At 38.3% G+C, this 27,551-nt stretch overlaps 2 long non-coding RNA genes across 9 annotated transcripts in view; one reads left to right on the top strand and one right to left on the bottom strand.

Annotated features, from left to right (window-relative positions):
- The window catches only part of LOC129395348 (uncharacterized), a 270,621-nt gene that overhangs the window by 218,441 nt on the left and 24,629 nt on the right, over positions 1–27,551 (bottom strand). The gene's annotated exons all lie outside the window — the stretch shown is intronic.
- Positions 14,980–27,551, top strand: part of LOC134729764 (uncharacterized) — a 289,580-nt gene continuing 277,008 nt past the window's right edge. For 3 of the 8 annotated variants that reach the window (XR_010111181.1, XR_010111177.1, XR_010111180.1), the window contains exons 1-3: positions 14,994–15,273; positions 21,335–21,410; positions 26,801–26,914. This is a non-coding gene — a long non-coding RNA (uncharacterized LOC134729764). Of the gene's footprint in view, positions 15,274–21,334; positions 21,411–26,800; positions 26,915–27,551 lie in introns of all 8 variants that reach the window. The other 5 variants (XR_010111183.1, XR_010111179.1, XR_010111184.1 and 2 more) reach the window with 5 other exon arrangements.

Here is a 27,551-nt window from a genome sequence, read left to right as displayed (position 1 = left end):
CTCCAGAAAGTCCCAGAAGAAGTACATCTATGCTAATTTCCCGTAGTCTCTTTCATTCCTCTTCCATTACTGTTCTAGTATGGGTTGACAGTATGAACTACAGGAAATGAAAGAAGTTCTGGACTTCACATATATCCATTCAGTGTCTTAGCATGATGTGGTATTAAGGTGCTGAGCTAGAGACAGCAGGCCAAGGGAATAATTGGTCCCTTTGGGGTGGTGGAGTAGAGAACATGCTTCAATGACAGGGACCCCTTTTTGAACATTTGGAAGAGGCAAATTTAGAATAAAGAGAATACCTCAAAAGGTGTGGTATGGATTTCTGAACATATAGTTTTTTGGAAAAGTTCAAAGCCATGGCTAAGAAATGACATTGTGTTAATGAGGGGCATTTTCATGCTTAAAGAGCCTCAAATATCTCTAACCTGGGAGACTGACAAGTTACAAGTTGAAGGAAACCAGGTTCTTCTACATACCCCTCCAGTATACAAAGCTCTAAATACAATAAATACTTGTTTTCTAGCTGGGTTGGTGAATGTTGAAGTGTTTTCTAATGGTAAGAATTGTTTTTTTTTTTTTTTTTAAGTATGGCTACAGATTGCTGGAGCAGCCACTCTGTGGAAACCTAGGACCTTGAGGAATAGTTTACTTTTTAAGGCTATTACGAACTTATTCTCCTCATGAGTATCCGGGCTTTCAGCTCCATAAAACCTGCAATAACTGCCCTTTTAAGACTTACATCTGGTCATAACACAAAAGATTGATTGGGGCTCCCATCCTATAGGGAGGGAAGACAGCGCTTTCAGATGTATGGCCTCCCAATAGATTTTTCATGAGAAAAGCCAAAAATGCTTCTTCAAGATTCATGCATGCATATGTGGTCAGTGCCCAAGTCTGTAAATAACATACCCAATATTTAAAGCTTATATTCTGACCCTTTGAGTCTGCAGTATCCTTATTAGAGCCAATACTGTGTTAGAAGGATGAACTATGCTTTTAAAAAATTAGATTGAAATATTTTAGGGAAAAAAGTACTGCCCCCTTCCCTATATTCTTCCATTTGCTTATCTCTTCGCCCCACTCTCCACCCAGTTCAGGAAAGTTTCTCTTAAATCAGCCTGATACTTTCAAGACTAGCATGGCTGTTGACAGTTTTATGCAACTAATAAAGAAGATTAAAAAATAAACTCTGCAACTTTCTGTATTCTGAAGTCCAATGCAGAGGAAAAAAAAAAGCCCTCTTGTGTGGGAAATGTAAAATGCTGCCTGTCGGAGGGTGCTGGAAATATGATAGGAAGAAAATGACTTCCATACATCTAAATGACATTTGAAAGAACAAAAATCAAGGGCTGTTAATGTAGCTAGATGTTGGGATTCAGGTAATATGTCCTGTAATTCATTCTGACTGACAGTTGTGAGGAGAAATCAGAGTAAGGCTGACCAAACTACCATCCCTTGAAAAAAAAAATCAGCAACGGGACTTCAAAACTGATTCCTCACATATCAACCTGATCTCCCTGAAGGGACTCCTTTCCAGCTAAATGCTGAATTGAATTCTGTACATCACATTTCTTGGTAGAGATTTAGTGCTTTAATTATATTTTTTTATGTGTCACAGAACTGTAAACATAAATTATCCTTTTGTTTTCTCTATCTTTAAGGAAGAGCTTAGAAAAATAATAACAATTAAAGGTGTATGTGATTCTTCTTTAAGTCTTTTCATTACTCGTGTGGAAGGTACAATAGTTCTCTGTATTTGGTGACTGCAGAACATTCTGGCCATACCTCCAGGACATCTCAGCAATGACTGGCAAGTCTAAAAGTCATTTGATCAGTTATTTGTTTTGCTTACAGAAATGATGATTGTTTTGATATTTTTCTGTTTCTTCCTGAAATGCTTTGAACTGAGCATTCATTTCTATATCACACAGGTAGATATTGCTCAGCTGCAGCATGGGCTGAAGGAAAATCACTGGGAATATTTTTTTAATTTCTAAAATATTTCAGTCAGAACATTGTGGCTCAGACTCCAAAAATCTTTTTGACCCAAATGTTGAAATCAATAATATAGGATAATATCGGCAGAGTTAATAATCTAACAGAACTATCTGGACATGTCTTTGCGTATTAATACCTCGTGGAGTGGAGTGAGATATTTTTAAATCCACTGGCCATTTTAAAGGATCCTCCAATTATATCATGTTAACAGTTGTTTCTCCTACCTATATACAGAGCTACTGGTAATGATGAAGCTTGCCAGAAAGCTGTGCTACCAAAAGACCAACATCCCAGCTTGCATCTGGCTTTGTAGAACATGCCAACAATGCTTAATGTAATGGGTCACATCTGTCAAGGAGGATTACAAATTGTACCTGTAATGCCCTGTAATTAGTAACCCTTAAATGGCTCCAGCTGCTATTTCCCTGAACATTTGCCTTGGTAACATCTCATAGGAAATGCGACTCAGAATGAAGAGTATTTAGGTCCAAAGGACACTGTAGTGAAGTAGGAACATTTTCTTCTAATCTAAAAAATCCCTTTTTTTCTTGTCACTCTCACCAAGTTTACTAGAGGGTCTTTCACCCAGAGACCAGTATGGGATGTGCTTCAGCTTGCTGAGGAGAGATTTGGCTGTTGACTTTGTTTCAGAGCAAAATTCTCCCAAGAATCATGAGAAAAGTAAATATGTCTGTTTTCTGTGTGTTAGGGTGATTTGAGAATGAATGTGAATCTGTAACTGGAGACTTCACAATGAGAAGTTGACCTTTTGCTTGCAAAGGAGACTTGCTATTTGGTTGGCTTATGGGTACATCTGCAAATGCTGGCATGCTGGGTTGTGTTTGCAGATCAGAATCCATTACTTGCTGAGACCTAAGATGCAATATGGAAAATGTAGGTTTAAAAAATTATTTCACTAAGTTTGACTTTCAGTACACTCTTCTGAATTTATTCAAGCAAGTTTCCAGTGAAAATTCACCATCTCATAAATGACTATCTAATAAAAATGAACTAAAACCAGACCCTTAACTTATACCATTCAATAAAAACTTGCTAGGTGGATTAAAATTAAAATATGAAAATGAAACTATAAAATAATGAAAAGAAAATATGGGTATTTATTTTATTTATACACTCTTACAGTAGCAACATATTTGTAAGCATAACTGCAAAGGTATAAATCAGGGAGGAAAAGATTGAGTTGTTGATGCTGCAGAAAGAAACAAACATATTAAACACGTTTTGTCTGTTAAAAATCCATGATAAATAAAAATGAAAGGAAAACAGCAAATGAGAAAATGTTTGCAGCAGATATTAAGTATAATTGGTCTACTTAAACAGTTCTTACAACTTAATTTTAAAAAGATGGAAACTCGAGTAGGAAAATGGACAAAGAACATAAATATGTAAATCACAAAGGAAGAAATAAAAATGGCCAATAAATAAAAGAAGAAATATTTATCTTCATTAGCAATCAAACAAATACAAACTAAATCCATCCATTACATTGGCAAATTTACAAAAGATTGATAATAACCCGTGTTAACAAAGGTTTGAGGAAACAGAACTTTCATATACTGAAGTCAGAATGCAAATAGGTAAATCTCTTTATGGAGTAACATGAAAATATGTATCTGCACCTGCCAAAATATTCAATTCTACTTGTAGGAAGTTACCTTCAGGAAATAATTAGAAGTGTGTGACAAGCAGTGGTCATAAAAATGTTCATTATACCACTGTTTTTAATGGTGGAAAATTAGAAGAAAAAGACGGTAATAGATTGGTTAAATAAATTATCTATACTTGTAGATTGAAAGATTATGGAGTCATATAAAATCGCGTTGTAATAGAATATTTTTGACCTGAAAAAGCAACCACAATCCACGCTGTGTTTAAAAAAATGAAAACACCAGGCATAGTGGCTCACACCTGTAATCCCAGCACTTTGGGAGGCCAAGGTAGGAGAATTGCTTGAGCTCAGGCATTCCAGGGCAGCTTGGGCAACAAAACGAGGCCCTGTCTCTACAAAGAATAAAAAATTAGCCAGCTGTGGTGGTGCATGACTGTAGTCCCAGCTACTTGGGAGGCTGAGGTGGGAGGATCACTGGAGCCCGTGAGGTTGAGGCTTCAGTGAGCTGTGATCATGCCACTGCACTCCAGCCTGGGCAACAGAGCAAGACTCTTTCTGAAAAATAAGTAAATAAATAAAACTAAAAATAAAAGCAATTTACAAAATGGTAAATAGAATAAGATACTATATTTTATACACATACACACACACTAAGAAAGAGTGACTGAGACACAGACATGGACAATTACAGACAACGACATAGAGAAGACTAGAAGTAAATATTTCAAAATAGTATCTTGGGGTGAGAGATAACAGGCATGTGACTTTTTTTTTCTTTTCCCTTGAGATGTATTACTTTTGAGATTGGGAAATAGAAACTATAACAATTACCTATTAAAAAGACACATCAGGCTGGGCACGGTGGCTCACGCCTATAATCCCAGCACTTTGGGAGGCTGAGGCAGGTGGATCACTTGAGGTCAGGAGTTCAAGACCAGCTTCGCCAACATGGTGAAACCCCCTCTCTACTAAAAATACAAAAATACGGGCATGGTGGCACATGCCTGTAATCCCAGCTACTCAGAAGGCTGAGGTGGGAGATCACTTGAATGCAGGAGGTGGAGGTTTCAGTGAACCAAGATCTCGCCATTGCATTCCAGCCTGGGTGACAGAGTGGGACTCCATCTCAAAAAAAGAAGACACATCAGCCCAGTTAGGGTAAGTATTGGCACTGATGAGCTTGCCTTTGGAGTCTCACTGCCAACTTTTTCCATCCATCTTTCTTTCTTTTTTTTTTTTTCTCTTTTAGACAGAGCCTCGCTCTGTCGCCAGGCCGGAGTGCAGTGGCGCGATATCAGCTCACTGCAACCTCCGCCTTCTGGGTTCAAGCGATTCTCATGCCTCAGCCTCCCGAGTAGCTGGGATTACAGGCACGCGCCACCATGTCCAGCTAATTTTTTTTGCATTTTTAGTAGAGACGGGGTTTCACCATGTTGGCCAGGATGGTCTCCGTCTGCTGACTTCGTGATCCGCCCGCCTCGGCCTCCCAAAGTGTTGGGATTACAGGCGTGAGCCACTGCTCCCAGCCTCCTTTCTTTAAGTCATCATGTCCTACAGACTTCCAGAGTCCTTAGTGATTTCATTCACTCATCCATTCATTCCTTCATTCAGCAAACATTTGTTGCTTTATACCATGTGCCAGGCTGAGTACTTGTCCCTGGCCAATGCTCCATTCTGTAAACATTTCCTAGTTGTTTCTTGTCTATTCTTATTGTCTTTCTTGTCTATTCTTATTGTCTTATTGTTTCTTGTCTATTCAGTCTGGGGGTCTTTCCCTCAGACCCTGTTAGGTGAATGATTAGTACATTTTTCTAACAAGTTCTCTCTGTGTTAAATAGATGATCTTAGTACGCTACTTGAACTTTAAGGTGGACCTTAACTATCTTAAAATAGTAAGTGTGTGAAAATTGTAGGCAACTTTATGTAGATATATGCCTGCCAGATAATATCACTCTTTCCTTCTCACACATATTCTAACTGGGCAGCATGCCTCCAACTATGTTCCACCCTACAAGGCCTGGGCTCCCCATGTTAAGATTAGTTCTCTAGCCTGGTAGAGAACTTATCAAGCGTGCTTCTTGATATTACTAATGCATATCATTTCTTCTACTTTCTTTGTCCTGACCTTCCCCCTCCTGTGGCTTTCCTAATTCCTGCCGTCTGCCCTGCTCTGCCTTCTGGAATTTATATCCGTTTAGTCTTTGACCTGCCCTCTTGACTCTGGCTTCCACACTTGTTCTGACCCAAACATCTGCTCAACTTTCCTCAGTGCCTGTATAAGTTGTCTACCACTGCTGTAACAGATTTCCACAAATTTAGCAGCTTAAAACAACACAAATTTATTATCTTACAGTTCTGGATGTTAGAATTCCAGAATGAATTTCACTGGGCTAAAATCAAGATGCAGGTAGGGCTGTATTTTTTTTTTTCGAGGCTTTAGAAGATAATCCACTTATTTGCCTCTTTCAGCTTCTAGAGGACCCTTCATTGCTTGGCTCATAGCCCTCTTCATCCATCTTCAAAGCCAGGAACATTGCATTTACCTGAACATTCTTCCATAGTCATATCTCCCTCTACCATAGCTGGGAAATGTTCTCCACTTTGAAGAAACCATATGGGTTGAATTGTGGCCCCTCAAAAGATATGTCCACATCCTAATCCCCAGGGCTTATGAATGTTACATTGCTTGGAAAAAAAGTTCTTTGCAGATGTAATTGTACATATTGAGATGAGAAGATTATCTCAGATTATCGGGCTGGACTCTATATCCAATGAAAAGTGTCTTTATAAAAGAAAAGCAGGTAGAGTTTTGAGATGGGAGAGGAGAAGACACAGAGAAGAGGAGGCAATGTGGTCATAGAGGCAGAGATCTGAGTAATGCAGCTACAAATCAAGGGACACCTGCAGCCGCCAGAAGCTGGAAAAGGCAAGGACAAAGGCCCCTGGGAGCCTCCAGAGGAAGTGCAGCCCTGCTGACACCTTGATTACAGACTTGTAGCCACCACAAACACAGTCTCAGACTGTCTTTAATATTTTGCTTCCATCCTTACTTAATTGTCTTGGATCTGTATCCTGGATGTCAATGTGGAATAACAGAAAGCACACACACGTGGAGTCAGGCAGACCTCTGCTTAATCTCTGGCTCTTTATTTATTCTCTGTGTATTCCTGGGCAATTTATTCAACCTCTATGAGCTTATTTTCTCATCTTTAAGTCGTGGGTAATCACATGCACTCCATAGAGTCATTGTGAGGATTAAACTAGATAACATACATAACATGCCTGGTACATAGGAGGCATTTGATGAATGTTGCCTTCCTTTTCCTATCACCCTATAATCTGTGAACCAGTAGTACTCTATAGTCTTGAAGTAGATGGTCTGGTAGAGCAGATATTTTTGTATAGGGACTTTCCAATTTTCCTTCAAATCTCACTGTGTAGATAGCTTTCTTTTATTTTTTAAATTTCCCTTTGTCTATATGAATGCATGGATGACACATAAAAATTGTATATAACCACTGTGTAGATAGCTTTCTAACCTGATTATACATAAGGTTTCCCCTGATGACATTGCATTTTATTTTGAACTATGATTATACCTACACAACATTAAAGTTTCTGGTTGAGAAGGGGAAAGTCCTACCAAAATGGCTGTTTGGGAAAACACTATAATAACAAACAAATATTTATTGTGTATATATTATGTGTTCAGTGTTGTAGACATTAGGGAATGAGATTAACATAGTACTTATGCTTATGGAGTGAGGAAGACTGACCAGTAACTAAGCAACTCTAGCACAGTTGTCTCTTGGTATCTATGGGGTATTGACTCCAGAACCCTCGTGGATACCAAAATCCAAGGATGCTCAAGCTCCTGATACAAAATGATGCAGCATTTGCATATAACCTATGTACATCCTCCAGTATACTTTAAATCATTTTTAGATTACTTATACCAAATGCAGTGTAAGTCATCTCTAGATTACTTATACCTAATGCAACTTAATTTGAAGGCTCATTTCCATCAGGCTTCAAATGTACTGTAATCATTTGTATTATTTTAAAAAGTCAATTTTCTTGTCTCCTGTTACAGCAAAAACTTGTTAAAAGAATTGTCTCTACTTACTGTCGCTATTGTCTCTTCTCTTATTGTTTCTTGAATCCACTCCAGTCACACTTACACCCCTACCACTTCACTGAAATGAAGCAATGTAAATGCTATGTAAATAGTCATTATACTCATCGTTTAGGGAATAATGAGCAGAAAAAAAAGTCTGTACATGTGCAGTACAGATGCGACTATCATAGACCTAACTACATTTTCAATTTGTGGTTGATTGAATCCGTGGGTACAGAGGAAATATTGTGATTGGTGCCATGGTGAGCACAAACACAAGGGGTGCTTAACAGGAAATAAGGACTCCCTGGAGTAAGTAAAGTCTAAGTTGAGATTTAAATGGTGAATGGAAGTTAGCTATGTAGAGTCCCTCTTACCTTCCACAAAAAAGAAAGGGAGAAAAATATAAAGGAAATATTGTTTTAACAAATTTAATTGGTGTAAACATTAAGTTTAAAATTCTGGGTATCTAAATAGAGCCATTCTTGTTTTTGTTTCAATTGAAAAAATTTTTTGGATATAGTTGCACTACTGAGATGGGAATGAATGGCCCATTGATAAAATTCTTTCAAGTCACTTGGAGAAAAAGAGGGCTTTTATTACATTTTGCACAGATGTCCCCAGCCGGCAGGTAGGGCCATTAGTCAAGATGTAAATACTATATCAAAAATGTTCCTGAATACAAAGCCCTGATTGAGGAAAGAGTGGATTTGGACCAAGTTGTGTTCATGGTAGGATGTTGGGTAGGGAATGGTGTCAAATAGAAGATGTAGTTGCTGGTTTCTAGGAATAATAATAATCACAAAAATATGTTGTACATTAATTTATGTGCCAAATACTGTTGTAAGTGCTTTTTGTGTATTAACTAATTTAATTCTTCCAATGATTCTGTGAGGTAGGTAATATTACTATTCTTACTTTACAGATAGTAAAGACAGACTTACAGACAGACTTTACTACAGTCAGCAAGTAATAGAGCTGGGATCCAAGTCAAGACCAGTTGACTTGAAAGCCCGTGCTCTTAACTCCTACAGTCAGTACTTTCTCCCTTGGGGAAAGAAGGGCTTTGTGGAAATGTAGGTACATAAATGACATATGAGAAGAGAAAACAGAAGCAAATATCAGCATGACTGTATGGCCATATATCCATTAAGTGCCAAGAGATAGGTTGAGTGATTAGAGTTACTGAACTTGGGGTTGGGATGGGGTGGGGATTACTTCGTCAGGAAGGTCTACAGAAAAATAAATCTTAGGCCGGGTGCCGTGGCTCACGCCTGTAATCCCAGGACTTTGGGAGGACAAGGCGGGTAGACTACCTGAGGTCAGGAGTTCGAGACCAGCCTGACCAACATGGAGAAACCCCGTCTCTACTAAAAATACAAAATTAGCCAGGCTTGTTGGTGCATGCCTATAATCCCAGCTACTTGGGAGGCTGAGGCAGGAGAATCACTTTTGAATCCGGGAGGCAGAGGTTGCAGTGAGCCAAGATTGCACCATTGCACTCCAGCCTGGGCAACAAGAGCGAAACTCCATCTTAAAATAAATAAATTAATTAATTAAATAAATCTTTTTTTTTATTATTATACTTTAAGTTTTAGGGTACATGTGCACATTGTGCAGGTTAGTTACATATGTATACATGTGCCATGCTGGTGCGCTGCACCCACTAACTCGTCATCTAGCATTAGGTATATCTCCCAGTGCTATCCCTCCCTCCTCCCCCCACCCCACCACAGTCCCCAGAGTGTGATATTCCCTTCCTGTGTCCATGTGATCTCATTGTTCAATTCCCACCTATGAGTGAGAATATGCGGTGTTTGGTTTTTTGTTCTTGCGATAGTTTACTGAGAATGATGATTTCCAATTTCATCCATGTCCCTACAAAGGACACGAACTCATCATTTTTTACGGCTGCATAGTATTCCATGGTGTATATGTGCCACATTTTCTTAATCCGGTCTATCATTGTTGGACATTTGGGTTGGTTCCAAGTCTTTGCTGTTGTGAATAATGCCGCAATAAACATACGTGTGCATGTGTCTTTATAGCAGCATGATTTATAGTCATTTGGGTATATACCCAGTAATGGGATGGCTGGGTCAAATGGTATTTCTAGTTCTAGATCCCTGAGGAATCGCCACACTGACTTCCACAATGGTTGAACTAGTTTACAGTCCCACCAACAGTGTAAAAGTGTTCCTATTTCTCCACATCCTCTCCAGCACCTGTTGTTTCCTGACTTTTTAATGATTGCCATTCTGACTGGTGTGAGATGGTATCTTATTGTGGTTTTGATTTGCATTTCTCTGATGGCCAGTGATGATGAGCATTTTTTCATGTGTTTTTTGGCTGCATAAATGTCTTCTTTAAGCAGTGTTTTAAGAGAAGAATGTAATTATAACTACTACTAGCTAACATTTTTTGAGCCCCTACTATGTGCCAATAAATATTTTAGAAAATATCTAACTCAATAGTCAGAACAACCTGTGGCAGGTACTATTATATTTCTATTTTTAGATGTGGAAATTGAGACACAGAGAATTACAGAGAAGGTAATTTTCCCAAAGTCTCAGAGCTTAACATGGGTAGAGCCAGGTTTTGAACTAAGGCAGCCTGACTCTTCCTTAAATATGTTGACTTGCTCTGGTAATTCTTCCCTCTCTCTCACGTCAACAATTTTTCTCTCTTCACGGAATCATTCCCATCAGCCTTCAAATGTGCTGTAATCATTTGTATTATTTTAAAAAGTCAATTTTCCTGTCTTCCTTTACAGCAAAAACTCATTAAAATAATTATCTCTACTTATTGTCTCTCTTCCCATTGTTTCTTGAATCCACTCCAGTCAGACTTACACTCCTAACACTTTGCTGAAACTGCTCTTGTCAAGGTCACCAGTGACCTCCTCATAGCTAAATGCCAAGGTCAATTCTCAGCTCTCACTTGACCTTTTAGCACTATTTCCTATAGCAGATCCTTCCTTTGTCTTCCAGGACATTATCCCTGTTTTTCTTTTTCCTATTTCCCTAGCTGCTCCAGTTTCCTTTTGCGGGTTCTTCATATTTCCAACTTCTTAATGTCAGAGTCCTAGACTGCTTCTCACTTCTATTCATAATCACTCCCTCAGTGATATCATTCTGTCTTGTGACGTTAAATACCACCTACATGCTGTTGAATCCCCAGATTTATATCTGCAGCCCAGATCTCTCTTCCAAACTCCAGATTTGTATATCCAACTGACTACTTGTCATTCCATTTGGATGTCTAATAGGAATCTGAAATGTAATATGTCCAAAACCAAACTGCTGATATTTTCCCCACAATCTGATCTTTTCATTGTCTAGCTCATTTCAATTAATGGCCATGCAATCTTCCAAGTGCTTAGGCCAAAAACTTTGGCATCACCTTTGACTCTTCCCTTTTTCTCATTCCCTCACCTCAGTCTACATTCAATCTTAATGATTTCACCTTCAAAATATATTTGGACCCTAACCACTTTTTACCAACTTTACTGCAATCACTGTGGCATGTTTGGATTATTGCAAAAGCCTCTTAATGGGTCTCCCTGTTCACCCTTAACCTTCTAACCCACAGCAGCCTGAGTGATCTTGTTAAAGCATAAGTCAGAGCATGCCACCTTTCTTATCAAAATTCTGCAATGGCTCCTCATCTCATTTGAAGCAACAGCTAATGTCTATACAATGGCCTATGGCCCTACCCCAGTAGTTTTTAATCATTACTATACATTAGAATCACCTGGAGAACTTTTTAAAAAATGTCTGGTCCTCACTCCCAAATAAAATGAAGCCATATCTCCAGGAGTGATAATATGTAGTGTGGCCCAGGTGTCTGCAGTTTTTCATAGTTCCTCAGGTGATTCTGAGAACCAGAAAGAGTTGAGAGTTCCTGGCTTCATTATACCTTGATCTTCTACTACTCACTATCCCTGGCTTATTTCTATTCCAATCACATTGCCCTGCTTGCTGGAGGATGCCAGGCATGCTCTTCCCTCAGAGTCTTGGCACTAGCTGCTCCTTCTGCCTAGTATGTCCATCCCCAGTTCCCATGACTGCTCACTCCCCCACCTCCTTCAAGTCTTTGCACAAAAGCAGCTTCTCTATGAAGCCTTTCCCGTTTCCCATTTCAAAGTGCATTAATCTTTTCTGCTTTATGTTCATCTATACGCTTATCATCTTAAATATTATGGTTTTACTTACTTCTTTTAGTGTATATCTCCCCTAGCTAGAATGTAAGCAAGCTCTCTGTGGGCAGGGATTGATCTGTTTTGTTTACTGCCATATCTCCAGTGCCTTGTGCATAGTATCCATTCAGTTAGTAATTGTTGAGTAAATGAATTATTTGACACAATAACACATAATAAAGCAAGATTAGGGTAACAAGGCATCCAAGTAAAATGAAGAGCAAAGGAAAATCCAGGTAAGTAGTTAAGTCTATTTGCCTTTAGTTCGGGGGCAAAGAGGTGTCCACAAACTAAGTCTATATGCTCACTAATAAAATTTGAGATTGATTCTCAAGCTAGTCGAGAGGTCCTCGCATTTTTTAAGTCCATGGACCTTTTTGTTAGTCTGGTGAGGCTTATGGAAGTCTGTTCAGAATAATGTTTTTAATTAAATAAAATGAAATCCATAGAATTAAAAGGAGACCAATTATTTTGAAATATAGTTAGAATAATTTTTAAAGGTTGTAACATAATAATATATGTGCCTCTATATTAGTATGTTAAAATCAGAAGTCAGCAACCTTTTTCTCTAAAGGGTTAGATAATAAATGTTTTTAGCTTTGTGGGCAATATAGTCTCTTGGAACTACTCAACTCTGCCATTGTAGCATGAAAGCAGCCAAAGATAAAATATATACGTGAATTAGCATGACTATCTTCCGATAAAACTTGAGCTACAAAAGCAGGCAGCAGGCAGTTTTCCAAGTAATAAGGTCTACTGATTGGTTTAATAACTATGATGATTTTGAAGTGGCAGTGATCCTAAATGATATTTTGAGATATCTATTAATACAACACCTGTAATGTGATATAAAAAATTTTATGATTTTTGTTGGTGACAAAGTCACAGGTGCTGCTAATATTAACTATGATTTATACATTCATAGTTGAAGGAAACACTAAGTTATAGTTAAAAGTCAGTAAAATAAAGATGTAATTTTTCCCATCCAAATTCACAGACCCCCTAAAATCTATTCATGGACCCCAGTATAAGAACCCCTGAGCTAGGAGTCTTAACAGTTCAAAATACACATATTAACAACAGAGTAAGATTTAACTTAGAATGAATGACAATCCTTTCTGAGTTGAGTAAGTTTAGAATAGACCCAGATCCTGGTCACATATAGCTTTGTGGTGGTTGTATTGGCTGATGGCAAGAATTGATCTCCACAATATCCCACAGCCCCTACTAAAGGGTGTCAGGAGCAGCTACTAAATAGAAACAAGTGTAGAAGGAAGTGAAGAGGGCTGAATTTGATTGTTTGAAGCGCAGAGAAGGAATGAGCTGGCAGGGATCTTCCATCAGTTTAAAAATTCTGAGGAAGTTGCACAAACTTATCAAATTGTCAAGGTTTGCAGGCATTGATGAGCCTGGCTTTGTACATACATACATACAATGAAAAGGAGTATTATTAAGGGAAGCAGTGGAAGGCCCATGACCTTTTCTGGAAAATGGCAGATCCTTTCTCTATAATTCCTACATTACCCAGAAGCCTCCAACTTCTTAGAATTTCTAGTTTAAAACTGCAAATATCCCAGCAATAACTTTCAAACACCACAATTTCCTCTGATATTGCCTCATACCCAATTTGGCTTTATAGTGCAGTTCCAATGTAATTGTAGCTACTGCATTGATTGGGTCAGATAATCTATGTGGATTTCTAACCAGAGCCAAGCAAGAACTTTTTCAGGACCCAGAAACTTATTGCCCTTTAGAGTGGTAGTTAAGCGAAAAAGAAAAAAACCTGGTATTTTGAATTTGTGGCAATAATAGAAAAATTGCTAGGTACTTTTGATGAAGGAGTTTAAAGTGAATACAACACTGCATATATTGACTTCATATTTCAGTGCACATCCAGATTTATTGATTAGAGAAGGACTGACTCAAACCAAGATTGATTTGATAGAAATCACAGTCTGCTTATTTATCATGTGGAGAAAATTTACACATCTACCTAGGCATAGGGGTATTACTTATTGACTCTGAATTAAGACTTGGCTGAGTGTCAAGTTTCCACTGGCAGTCTGTGGACCCCTTTCGAGAAAATTCTTGTTTGCATTTGAGCAAGAAACCATGAAAATAACATTTTGGTTGTTTAAACGCCCAAAAGTACTTTGAAAAATCAAAATTTAGTACAATATTGTTAACTGGTATTTGTAGTGATACTAAGATTGTTGGCTGAATGAAGTTTTCTTTTATTCTATTTATAAAGAAAGCAAATGAAGAATAATGTTAACAAAAGGACAACATTTCAAGCACTTTAGTTATACTCATTTATAAGTAAATATTAGTATACCAATTAGAAATCATTCTCTAATAAGGCAGGATGTTAAATAGTCTCGGAACAACCATTCAAAAGCAGTCTCTTAAGTAACTCTACTTAGAAGTACTTGGTTAAATTAGCAGTAACTTAGCTAACATTTGTGAAGTACTTAGATTATGCCAGAAAGTGCTATATATTTTTCACAGATGTTCTTTTAAAACCTTTAAAAAATTCCTAATAAGTAGGTATTGGTATTGTTCTCATTTTATGTTTGAGAAAACTGAGTTTCAGAGAGGCTAAGTGACTTGCCAGAGGTCTCACAGACGATACATAGAGATGAAATAAAAACTGGCTCCACTGGGTTCTCCAATTTGCGAGTTCTTGAGTGAATTATTCCCCCCTCACAGTGAGGCGGGAGTAGGGAAATCGGGAAGAGAAAGAGCAGATTCATAATATTTAACTGAAAATCCTAAATTTCGCATCTTTCAGGAATGAATCACTCAGGGCACTGGTTCCTAACTACAAACCAAGTGGCATTAGATTTTGGAAGAAAGGGCTTAACCCATTTTGCTACTGGTTATTTTCCTTCAGCACAACAACTGCATTGCAAGGGAAATAGCTGCTCACAAGTGTTAAGGGCCTTATTACTGTTCAAATGCCCTTCTAGTACTCGTTATGCTGGCAAGGGTACATTACAAATGAAATACAGGAGAGGAATAATTCAAACTCCTTGGATGGTGGCATTTTGTAAACCTCAAAGCCATAGTACAAATCTCTCTCAAACCTCTGGAAATCCATCTTCATAGCAGAGAGTAGGTGGGAAGGGGCTTACAAATCCTTTTCAACCTGACAGCTCAAAAACCTAACTTGTTTTCTGATCCCTCAGCTGTGACAGGTTGGTGGCGGTGTATTTTTCACTTCAGAAGCTAAGAACTTTTGCTAGAATATGGAGGCCAGAGCAACTGGGCTTTAATACTAGATTCTGCACAGAGAAGACAAAGGAAAAAACAAGATGAAATATTTGGCAGGTCTGTTCTGGCGCTTTTGCATAAAATGCATTTGATAATAAACATTATATTTTGAAAGTTCCTGTGCCTTTAGACACAATGTCTTGGCAAATTCTCAGCATCTTGCCTACCATCTCTATACACCCATTTGCTCCATTTAGTTAACCTATTCCTAACGCTTACTCCTCAAGGAAGTGTATCTCCACCCAATTTGAGGTGGCAAATAACCTGTCCGCCGCCCAATATTACTGTACCACCTGGCTACTGAGCCTGAAATTTCCACCATGTTTCATTTATTCTAACTGTATCTACTTACTACATCTGTTTATCCTTCCAGCTACCCACCAATCTATCAAAAAATATTGTCTGCTGTGTGCCAAGCACTCTGTTGCATTCTGGAAATTCACTGATAATTAAAGCAGATGTGGCTTTTGCCTTTGAGTGTACAGCCTATTGGGTGAGACACAATAAACATGTAAAGAGACACAGAAGTGATTCACTTTAAATTGTGCTATGTGCTATGATGAATATGAATGCAATGGGTGTCATGACAGAAGATACCAGGAAGGGATCTACGTAGTGTGCTCAGGTGTCAGTTCAGTTGAAACTTTTTTTTTTTTTGAGACAGTGTCTTTTTCTGTTGCCCAGGCTGCAGTGCAGTGGCATGATCATAACTCACTGCAGCTTCGACCTCCTGAGTTCAAGCGATCCTCCTGCCTCAGCCTCCCAAGTAACTGGGACTACATGCATGTGCCACCACACTTGGCTAATTTTTAAATTTTTTGCAGAGATAGGGTCTCACTATTTTGCCTAGGCTAGTCTTGAACCCCTGGCTTCAAGTGATCCTCCTGCCTTGGCCTCCCAAAGTGTTGGAATTATAGGCATGAGCCACCTTGCCTGGCCTCAGTTGAAACTTACATTCTACTAGATGGAACTCCATTTAAAGTACACATACAGCTGGGTGTGGTGGCTCATGCCTGTAACCCCAGCACTTCGGGAGGCCAAGGCAGGAGGGTCCCTTGAGCCCAGGAATTTGAGATCAGCCTGGGCAACATACCATCTCAAAAACATTAAAAATAGAAATATAAATAAAATACACATATACCATGTAGCAGGGGTAATGCACTAACTTACTAGGGTGGTCACATTCACAGAGGATAGGACTGTGAGGGCATGGGTCTCAGAATAGATTGAGTTTTTTGGTAGACTGTGGGTCAGGGAGAAGAGAAGTAGACTAACTGAATTCCTTCTATGTGCTAGGTTCTCTTCTAACTGTTATTTAAAAGGTTACCTTTCCTCATTCCAGCCTTAGCACCAAGAGGTAGGTAGGCGTCAACTCCATTCTATGGATAGAAAAGCAGTTTCTGAGAGGTTAAGCAATTTGACCAAGGTCACAAGGTTAGTTGGTGGCAGACCCTAGGAGTAGGAAAGCTAGAGTGTTGTGTGTGGAGGAGTAGGGGGTTGGATAAAATCTAAGGCCTACCAAAAGGAAAACAGAGGCAAAAAAAAAAGGAGGAGGGGGAGGAATATGGTGTCATTAACCAAACATGAATTAAAAGACCTGGTCCTGTCTTTAAATTGGTTACAATTCACCTGCAGAAAGATGAGGAACTCATGATACAGGGCAGAATATAATAAGCAATACTAATAGTCAAGTCCAAACTGTGCATTATGACTGAGGAAGATAAACAAGAAACAAGCAAGGGAGGAGTCGGGAAACTTTGAAAAGGCTACTGGGAGGAGGTTGTCAAAGCCATTTAAAATGGAGACTTCCTTTAAATACAGTGCTTGCTTCCTTTTGCTTGGATGAAGTAGTTTTAGATTTCAAGCAAGTTAGGTACAAAACAATGATTACTGAACTGTCTGGAAGGTCAACAGACACATTATGATCATTGAGTTATAAATCACTGAAGGCTATATGGGTCCAGGCAACATCCCATCTGCGGGTACTATTTCAGGTCGAGATACATAATATCAATTGTTGTCCCCAGCTCCACTTCCCGTCACTAAAATGTGACAGTGATTAAATGCAAAATGCAAATATTACAGTATGTAAGTGCAAATTTAAAACAATAATGGCCTCTTGTCAGACAATATGGAAAGGCAAAGTTGCATGGAATTTGTTATTATACTTGCAAATGCAGCAATATTTACAATGGGTTGACACAGAGCTACATAACCCAATACAAGGCGAGGGAAGAATTATGGAAAGCAGGAAAGGAAAATTGTGAACACGGAAGAACACCGCCTTTAAGGAATCACAAAGGAAGGCATGAAGAGGGAGGAAAACAGTTTCAAGGTCAGTGTTCCTCAGACATTTCGGAATAGCCCCCATGCTCCTAATTTGTTTTATGAATCAAAGCAAAGGCCAGAGGATCAGTTTTTTGAAGTTTGCTTATGGCCTAACGTCCTCAGTGTCAACTCTGATTTCTTAATTGTCTTATACTTCTTAAATCTCTCATTTTTCTATGATCCATGAGATCCGCGAGGCCAGAAACCATGTCTGTCTTGTTCACCATTCTATTTCTAGCATCTAACAGTGCCTGGCATGTAGTGCCTGCTCAGTAAATATTTGGTATTTGAACGAATAGTTGTTCTCCTGGCTGCCTTGAAAGCTCTGGTGGCTTTCCTCCCCTACTAAGAAATTGCTTCCAGTCTCTGTATCTCTCCTTATCCAATTATTTTCACTAAAACCTGCTTATTTTATATCTTATTCCCTCAGAGACTCTCTAAAGAGAGCAGATTTTAACAATAAGATTAATAGTTTCAGGCACTGCATTAATCTGGGTCCAACCAGAAAAATAGAAAACCACTGTAAGTGTTTAAAACAGAGGAAATTTAATGCCGGGAACCAGTTACACAGATGGTGGGGATACACATAAGGACAGTCTTGCCTCCCAGATCAAGAGTATGTTGAAAGCAGTTCTCTTGATGCATAATCCTGTTATGAGCTCACGCAATCTAAGGGTTGGAAAGAATCTTAAACTTTGTTAAGCTCCAACTCGTCAGATGGCTGTTGTGCCACAGATGGCTATTGCCTACTCCAACATCTCTTCTTCTCTTTCTCCTCAGGCACAGAATGGCTATTTTTAGATGAACACATTTCTACCCAGAATCAAAGATAATTCTGTTTTTCTGACCTTCCTTGCAGCTAGCCAAGGCCATGAGACTAACTTTTAGGCAATAATATGTAAGCAAAGGTGTCATGTGGGACTTCCAGGGAGGTTTCTGAAAGGGAGTGGACACATTCAGGAGGGGCTTCTTTTGGTTTTCTTCCTTTCCTCCTTTTTGAGGCCTATAGTAAAGACATGTTGTTGGAACTCCATGGGCCCATGAAGTATCCTTGCGGGTAGAAGACATGGGATAGGATGATACAACAGAAAGACAGGACGCCAGGTCCGTGATGACACTAGAGAGTTACCCTGTAGCTTCGGACTGCCCACTTCCAAATCACTTTTAACATGAAAGAAAAATAAACTTCTATATTATTTAGCCATTGTTGAGTTTTCTGATCTTTTGCTTTCTTTCTATTATATACAAGTGAATCTAATCCTAACTAATCCAGTTATATCATTTTTATTGCATCTGAGACAAATGGCCATTTAACTTTGGCTTGGATACTTCCTGTGGTGGGAAACTAACTAATTCTTTGGGTGGCCTATGTATCTTTGAACAGCTATTACTAATGAGAACTTTTCTTAACTGACTGCAAATTTATATTTATTAAGATTGTACTTAAGGGTCTTTGAATGGTTTTGGGTCACAAAGAACCTTCAAATTTTTTTTATGTCACGTATTTGAAGATGTGTCATGTTCCTTGGAGTCAGCTCATCTCCAGTTTAAATATCTCCAATTCTTTCAACTACTCCCCACAAGACCGTTTCTTCATTTCAACAAGCTTAACCTAGCTTCATGTATTAGTTCACACAGGAAGCCCTATGGAAAAGAGCTTGAGGCTATGAGATTCAGCAATGTTGCCTGCAGCCCTATATATTTAATTGATTCCATTGAATTAAGGAAAAGGTACTTTCTACTTGTTCTAGTCTAAATTAGCAGTCTGAAGTTTACATAATGGACTTCACTATTTTGGGTGGGCTAAAATTGAGGTTAAAACAAACACGATTATTTAATCCTATACTATATTATAATCAGCGTGTTCAGCAAGAGACTTAAAGTTTTAATTAATTATTAACCACATTGTACACAAACCAGCTTCTCCTTTTACATAGTAAGAGGCAACATTTCCAGAGTCATTAGCTATTGCTTAATCTTTTTAAACAAAGCTCCCTTCTTAAATGTTTTCTGTGGATGTAGCCAATTCAGACTGTTGGGCTCTCATCTCCAGGGCCGTCTGCTTAGCACCTGTTGATCACTTCTAACGGCAACATATTCTTGGAGTCTACTGAGAAACCGCTTTCCATATGTGTTAGAAGAAATTTATAGTCTCTCAAAATGTGCGTCTAAGAGTTATGCTTCTCCCCCACCACCCAACCAGAAGAGTGGCAAATGCCATTGACTCCTACCTGTCAAATTCAATAAACTAATATTTTTTTGTCGTCTCAGCTGACACTTCTATGGCATTTCACACTGTTGACTACCTCATTTTCAAAATTATCTACTCCTTTGGTTACCAACATGGCATCCCTACTGGTTCTTCTTCTGTATGGCCATTTCTCAGTTTCCTGTGCTTGGTCCTCTTCCTCTAATCACCACTTAATTGTTGCTGTTCTTCAGAGCCCTGACCATGGCCATCTGTGCTTCTCATTTGGCACCTTTACCCCAGACAATCCCATCTACTTCTATATAATCAGCATAGGCTGATGACCTTTTAGCCTGTATCTCCAGCTCTGACCTCTCTCTTGAGCTCCAAATCAGCATTTTCAACTGACACAGGGGCAGCGCTCTTGATGACGCACAGGCACCACAAACCATGAATCTTCAAAATTCATTATCTCCCCACCCACAACTCAGATACTCAAGCCAAAATCAGAGAATCAGGCACTTTCTTACCTTTCTGTAGTTATTCCTGTCAATAAACATGTCATTTAGAGATGTGAAAACCGAGGCTGAGTGCTCAAGTAGCTTGTCTATAAATCCCTCAGCTACTACAAGACAATTTTTTAAAGTTTATTTTTAAATTTTCCTTTTTTCTTTGTATTTGTTTTTCCTTTTTTTTCTAAGCCCATACCTTACAAGGACACTACAAGAGAAATTCTAACACATTTCAATCTAACTCTGGAGCTGGAACTCTTAACTGTTATGCTAAATTCCCCTTACTAGGTAGTTCTATTATAGAATATTTTGTCTTCATCTTGAAAATCAGAGAGCAAGACCCTGAGGGAAGAGAACACTAAAGAGAAAAGAGTTGTTGAAACATTCGGTTTGGAGGGGAGGTTAGGTTCCTGAACAACCGGGAGAGGTAAAAGCTCAAAAAGTGCAGGGAACAAAAGGCAGTTGAAGGAAAACGTGTGAGGAGCCAGGGCAGAGGAGGAAGGGCCTCAGGCCAAAGTAGTCTTTCGTAGGGTCTTATTGAGAAACAAGTGACCTCACTAGGATTCAATCAAGCTTGTAGGTAAGTGGTTTCCAGGTGGGAAAGGAAAAAACCTTTTGGTAATCCCAAACTTTGATTTCCACATAACTTATACTGAAATCAAAAGGGCCTATTGACTGATACAAGTGAATGGTAAACATGATGAATAGCTGCAAAACATAATAATTGGCATTACTTTGGAACAGAAGCAAAGGTACAATTATCATAGCCCATTCAACCATGAAAATTATAAGCAAATTGACAGTAAGATAATTATTCTCAAAATATTTTTTTCAACAGTTTTATTAAGCATCTTTCTATTGTAGTCATTTCTATTTCTTCTGCTCCAAATTCTGTCAGCCACTTTTTTTTTCTGGCTTTACACTTAACAACCCATTAGGAATGGAACTCATTTTCAGTACACAAAAGGCTTTGGGACAGCAAATGTCTTTAATGTTAACACTCTCTCAGTATCCGCTGCTTGACCAAATAGATATATTCCAACAATGTTGGCTATAAGATAAATGCTATTTTGCTTTTGCCTTACATTAGAATGCTGAGGATGTGTTCCCATGAGTTTCTCCCTCCTTGTACCCCACTGAGTGGAATGTTAAAAATACGGAGAAAGGTAGGTATCAAGAAGACATTTCTTAGATGGCACTGATGTTATGATTATTTGGGGGTGGGGGAAAGGTGTTTTCTTTGGGTTCTTTCTTCTGCCAGAGGTCTACTGTTCCTCTTACCCTTTTTCAGGAAAATAATTTATTCTAAACCTGTTATTCTAAACCTGTTTGTCTTCACTCTTCTTATAGATCTAAATAGTATCTCGAAAGTATAGGTGTGATGCTGTATCTCACCACTAAGTGCTATGGTTTAATACAAGTTACTCCAGCATGAAAATTCCTTACATTATATTCTTAGCTACTTTAAAAAGTAGGGTAAATGAAACTTCTTTATCAATATCTAAATTAGAACTCAGGTAAAGTGAATTTACTTAAAACAAGGAGTAAGGTAAATTTATTTAAAACAAGGGAACATTTTAGTTAAAGCTCAGATTTCTATCACCTCCTTCTAAATGACATTGTCAAAATGCTTTCATGTGGCTTATGGTTTCATTTATAGTTAGAAAAAAGCCCAATACTTAACCCTAAATAGCTACTGATTTGTTTTTGAGGCAACTGAGGCCGTACAGCCTTTATAAATTGATTAAAAGGCAGGAATGATAATTTCTTTCATGTGTCTCAGTTTCTAAATGCCAAGTTTGTTATCCTTAGATTAGGCCTATAACTTCTGGGTTGTTATATTTAAAATAATAACTTACTGCTGTCCTGTTTTCTTATAGTATTATATGAATTTATGGATTAATAATCAGAAAATGCTTTCTGGATGAATCTGGCTTTTGTTTCAAGGTGTCTGGCAGGCACACAATGATATAACTAGCTTATGACTTCTGAATTTTTATTTCCTTTCTCTGAATTACTTTGTCCTTTTCTCATGTTTTTATAAGAATTTAAGACCTGCCAGATTGGATCATGCCAGTGTTTCCTATAGCCTAAGATTCTACCTTCAACTGTGGCAGTAAGATAAATTTTGTGGTAAGATGGATGTATTTGCTTTTCATGACAGCAACCTTAAAAGCTTAGGAACAATCCCTAATAATCTTTTTTGCCCATGTTTTAAAATTGTTCTTATTATTTTTAAATTGACAAATTAAAATTATATACATATGTGGTATACAGCATAATTAAAATATGTATACATTGTGCAATGGCTAGATAAAGCTAATTAACATATGCATTACCTCATAGACATCATTTTTTTGTGGTGAGAACACTTAGAATCTACTTTCTTAGTAATTTTCAGGTATACAATACATTGTTATTAACTACAGTCACCATGTTGTACAATAAATCTCTTGAAATTATTCTTCCTGTCTAAATAAAATTTTGTATCCTTTGATTCCTAATAACCTTAACTACTCTCCACTCGTTAAGGATCTGTCATACATAATTTTTGTTAACATCATTGTAACCTTCTTATATTTTTCATTTGGATTACTATGTTTTTCTACATGCTGATAAACAACTGATTTGACTAAAATTTATCCACTGAATTGCCTGATTTATTGACAGAGTAAGCTGAATGTTTTGGCATTTTATAGATGTAGCCAAAGGCACACACCAAACAAGCAAACTGAATGGGAAAATGTTTGTGACAGTTTGGCCTGAAGGTACTGTCAAGCTCCCCTGGCATTCCAGAAGATCCCTTTCCAGGGAAACCAAAGGGCATGGCAAGACCAATTATCAGATCAGGTCAGCATCAAATTTCAATAACCATGGAAAAAAAATGTAGGAACTGGTGGCAGACCCGAATCAGGAGCTAAGGACCAGGTGGTATCAAACATATATGAGGGTGTGACTTCTCTGACCTTTTTATGACATTTGACCTTGATGGTCACTTGATTTCAAGATAACAGTTGGGAAACTCCTGTGGCTTGGGCCATATGCTTCCAGATGATTCAGTTACTGACAAAATCACTAATAGGGGAAGATATTTATAGAAGTGTAGAATCCCAAACTAATAAGGAATGGGCCTGCTCTAATAGTTACTGACCACATTTCACTTGCACTATTAGATTCCTTTTTGAAAACTGTCTCTTAAAAGGATGGTTTCAGACTGCAGTCTGAAAAATGAGTCTTTTCAGAAGAGGATTACTAGTGAGATGAAGGGACTCCAAGTCATGACATAAGGAACCCAGGATGTTTAATTAGGAGTAAAAAATACTTAGGGAGGGTTAGTTTTTAGAGGAGGGATCAATTTGTCCTATGTGGCTACATATAACAATTCTATTTTCCTAGTGGAGCTCTCTTTCCATGTAGATATGAGGCAGAAATGAAGATTCACCCTCTAAGGAGAACACTAGGGAAGAAAAAACAAACTATCATTTAAAACACCATCATTTCATACCCCAAAAGTAGAAAGGACATAATCTCAGAGTGAAGCAAAGTCCTTTAATACATTTAGCTTTCTACCACATTGCCCTTATTGTTTTACAGACCTGCAAGATTTCATTAGGATTTTGCACAAGTCCCTGAAACTAGCCTTTGGGAGCCACTGAAGTAGACGAATTTTCAGATCCTTCTAACCATGAGATATTTTAATTCTATGATAGAATTTCACTTGTACCTGGACCACAGAACAGAACCAAGGGACTGGACCTAGGTCAAGAGACAGGCAGATCCTGAAAATCTGTTTGTGAAAGGGTTGGCAGTCAGGCCCAGAGCAGAGTACTTTTTCTCCTTGGAATTCTTAATTATATTTCCCAACTGTCAATATGGAGAAAAATTTATCTAAAAAGGCCAGAGGGTTGTCGTGAAGAGAACTCGATGTTGAACCTCTGTGCCCAGCCTTGAGCTTTGGGCTCTCCATTGCCAGCCTGTGCACCATAATATTTGGAAGAAAAGACAGAAATGCCAGTTTTGGCATCTCTCTCAGTAATAACATTTCAAATGTCTTCGCTTTTTTTGTCTTAACATTTTATTACCAGCTTGTAGTTCTTCTCATCCCACGTGTGGTCCCACATCCCCCCTTGTGAACTGTTGAAGCTAAGTTGCAGCAAATTGAAATAGAAAACCACATATCCAGGGTGATTTATCATTAATGTGAAATTCTATCCTAACCTGAAAGCCAAGGAGCAGGAATCCCAAGCTGTTTCAAAATTCATATTACAAGACAGACAATCAGATGCCCCAAACCACAACATCTTGTACTCTATTAATCGTACACTGACAGAGCCCTTTGGTTGCATTTGTATTTCCAAATAAATACAAACATATGTCACCATTTTTTATTGATTTTGGACTTTCCTAGGAAGGAAACACTGTTAAATTATAATAAATTGTGTCAACTAAAACAAATAGTGCAAAACCTATTAAGAAGGCATTTGTTGCAGAACTTCGTTTGATTTGTTGGCGTCAGTTGAAATCATGTCAAAATAATGTCTCCAGAAACCAAATAAAAATTTGTTTGCAAATTTGTCTGTGGCAAGCATTTCTAGCACATAAAAATCCTTAAGAATCAATATGGTTTTATTCAGTATGCAAATGTATTGAAAAGCATTGCGGCAAAAATTCCATTGCTGAATTATATGATAGTGTTAGTGAATTAATAAATAATAATAGATGATAAATAATATAGGGACTGAACTAGATAATACATTTATGAAGAAGTAGAGGGAGAAAAAGATTAAGGGGATAGTCTTGGGAGAAGATCAATTTTCAGATAAGCTAAAATAACATTTTATATTCAGAAAATTAATGGAGTTTAGTCCTGTAACTCACAAAGTCCAGTTGAAGTAAATTTCACTGCAGCCTCTAAAAAGGAAAGGAGATGCAAATTGCCTAGTTCTGAAGTGATAACCATTGGAGTTCTAATATGAATCAGTCTGCATCTATGATTTGCATGACTGTGTTTGCCTTCCAGGTAATTGGGAATTTAATTGCTAGCAGGATAAAACTTGAGTATTATTTGCAAATGATATCAATGCAATGTATCCCGATGTGCATTTTTGAGAGTCATTGTAATTAGGCAAATGGGAGGGCTGCAGTTGGGGCTGGACTTCAGTATAGAATGTAAAAAGAGCTTATCTTCAGCATTCTCCAGATTCTCTTCTGCTACTACCATCTTGTTCCTCACCTTACAGTGCTGTTTGAACTGCATCTGACCTTTTTGTCCCTCTCTCTGTTTCCTCCTCACACTGAAACAGACCCCTTCTAATCTCATTCCTGATATGTTTAAAGGAGCTCGTTAACGTCTTTATCCCTTACCTCTCCCAGATACTTTCTTTCTCTTTTTGCAAAGTAAAAAAATAAAAAACCCAAGCCGAATCTCAACCACCATCTACTATCACCGTAGTTTTATAAAAAGAAGGGTGCTTTAATGCCTCCCAGCCCCCAAATAAAAGCAGGAAGGACATCATCTCAGAAAAATAGACAGCTTTTTAACTGAATACATTTACCTTTTTGACAAACTCTTATTACATTGACCCTATTTTTTCTAATTTTGTTTTTAAAAAAAGCCAGATTTTATCACAGCCCAGGACTATTTTGTAAACTGATGTCTGAAAACTGCTTTGATGTTGCAAAGGGAAGGGGTACTGATTTTCTGTGGTAGGGCAAATTATAGTTATGGAACAAAGCAGGATGAAGCTAGGAGGTTCATCTTAGGGATCAGACAGTAACAACAGCCTCTGGGGTAAAGTAGAAAGAATGCATGGAATATAGGGATGACAAGTTAGGCTCTATCGGCGGGGAAGCATGTTGGAGAGGGTCACGAGGGCTTTACGAACATGGCTACCCAAGGGGAAATGACTATAGGTTCTTCCCATGGCTCTTACAACCTCTTTGACATGAATGGTTAGAATTGTAGGACTTTGTATGGTGCGGCTGGCCTTTTGCTGGCCATATCACACTGTGCAGCCAGCTTCCTTGTTGCAGTGATTGGATATTGCAATTCCCCTTCCTCTGTAAGCACCACTGATATAAGCCCGTTTTGGGTTGGCAAGACAGCATTTTTTATTGATTTGAATTCTGCAAAGTGTTCTGTAAGCAAAGTCTTCCAGAATTAGGGAGAGCAAAGTTGCTGAATTATGCATATTTTATATGTACATAGTATATTTGTACGCGTGTGTGTATTCCAAATTCTAAAACAGATTATACCAGTTTCTTTTTTTTTTCCTTTGCAAAAAAAAAAAAAAAAGGACCAAAAGAGCTCAATCAAAGCTTGAACTAAGTGCTGTCAGGGTTCCAGCTTTGTGGGGCTGTTAGAAGCATCCTGAGGAAAAATTCAACAGAACAATGCCCTGTTGTTAGTTGTGAGTGAAATCTACAGACCATCAGAGGGAGTACTTTAGCTGCTGTGAAAGGGCTCAGAGGGAGACAGATAATAAATGTACAACAATCCAATGTCAGAAATGATCACTATTGCAAAATGAGACTGAAAGCCTATTTTTTTTTTTAGCAATTTCTACAGATGCAGTCCCACCTCTGGCCATGGCCAAAATTAGCTGGATAATTCTTTGAATCTGGCTAATGTGGAATCTTGCAAGGACAAAGAGGATTTGCTCACGAACTGGTAAGAGAGGTACTGGTCATGCATGCTTAAATGTGCTAATAGTTCTGGTCTTTAATGGTACCGACTTAATGAAGATGATGTTATGCATTTTTAATTGTTCGCCTATGATTTGACATTAGCCATGCCTTTCTAATATGAAGATTTGTTGGCCAGAACTGACATTAGCTGAAAATGGATCTTTAAATTGTCAGTTCCTCCCACATCTTCCTTGCTTTTGTTTTCCCTAGTGCCTTTCAACTGAATCGATGAGCCCTGTTTGCAGGCCCAGATCACCCGCTACCCCTTTCCTAAATCAATGTTTAAAATGGCAGAAAATATATCAACAACCTCAGACGAATTTAACAGGGCTTGAAACACTGAGCTGGGAGTGAGCTTTGTGTGTTCGTTACACCCCTGAAATGCAGTGCTCCTTGCCCCCTTTCTAGGTTACTTTTGCTTTGATATCCCACTGTACAGTTTGTCCAGTAATTTGGCCTTGTTTCCCTCTAGGGCTAAGTCCACATGCAGAACCTTGCCTAACTCCTGCCAAATTTCTCTTTCTAGAGTCTGCCCCGGCCCATTTCTTTGATACCTTATCAGCTGGTAAGATATGGACATATCATGATGATGATGCACACTGTGCTTCACTTCTGGGTTG

Source organism: Pan paniscus, chromosome X (assembly GCF_029289425.2).
Source record: "Pan paniscus chromosome X, NHGRI_mPanPan1-v2.0_pri, whole genome shotgun sequence".
Lineage (NCBI taxonomy): Eukaryota > Metazoa > Chordata > Mammalia > Primates > Hominidae > Pan > Pan paniscus.
Note: the sequence above shows the minus strand (reverse complement) of the source record. Positions and strands in the feature narration are given on the sequence as shown.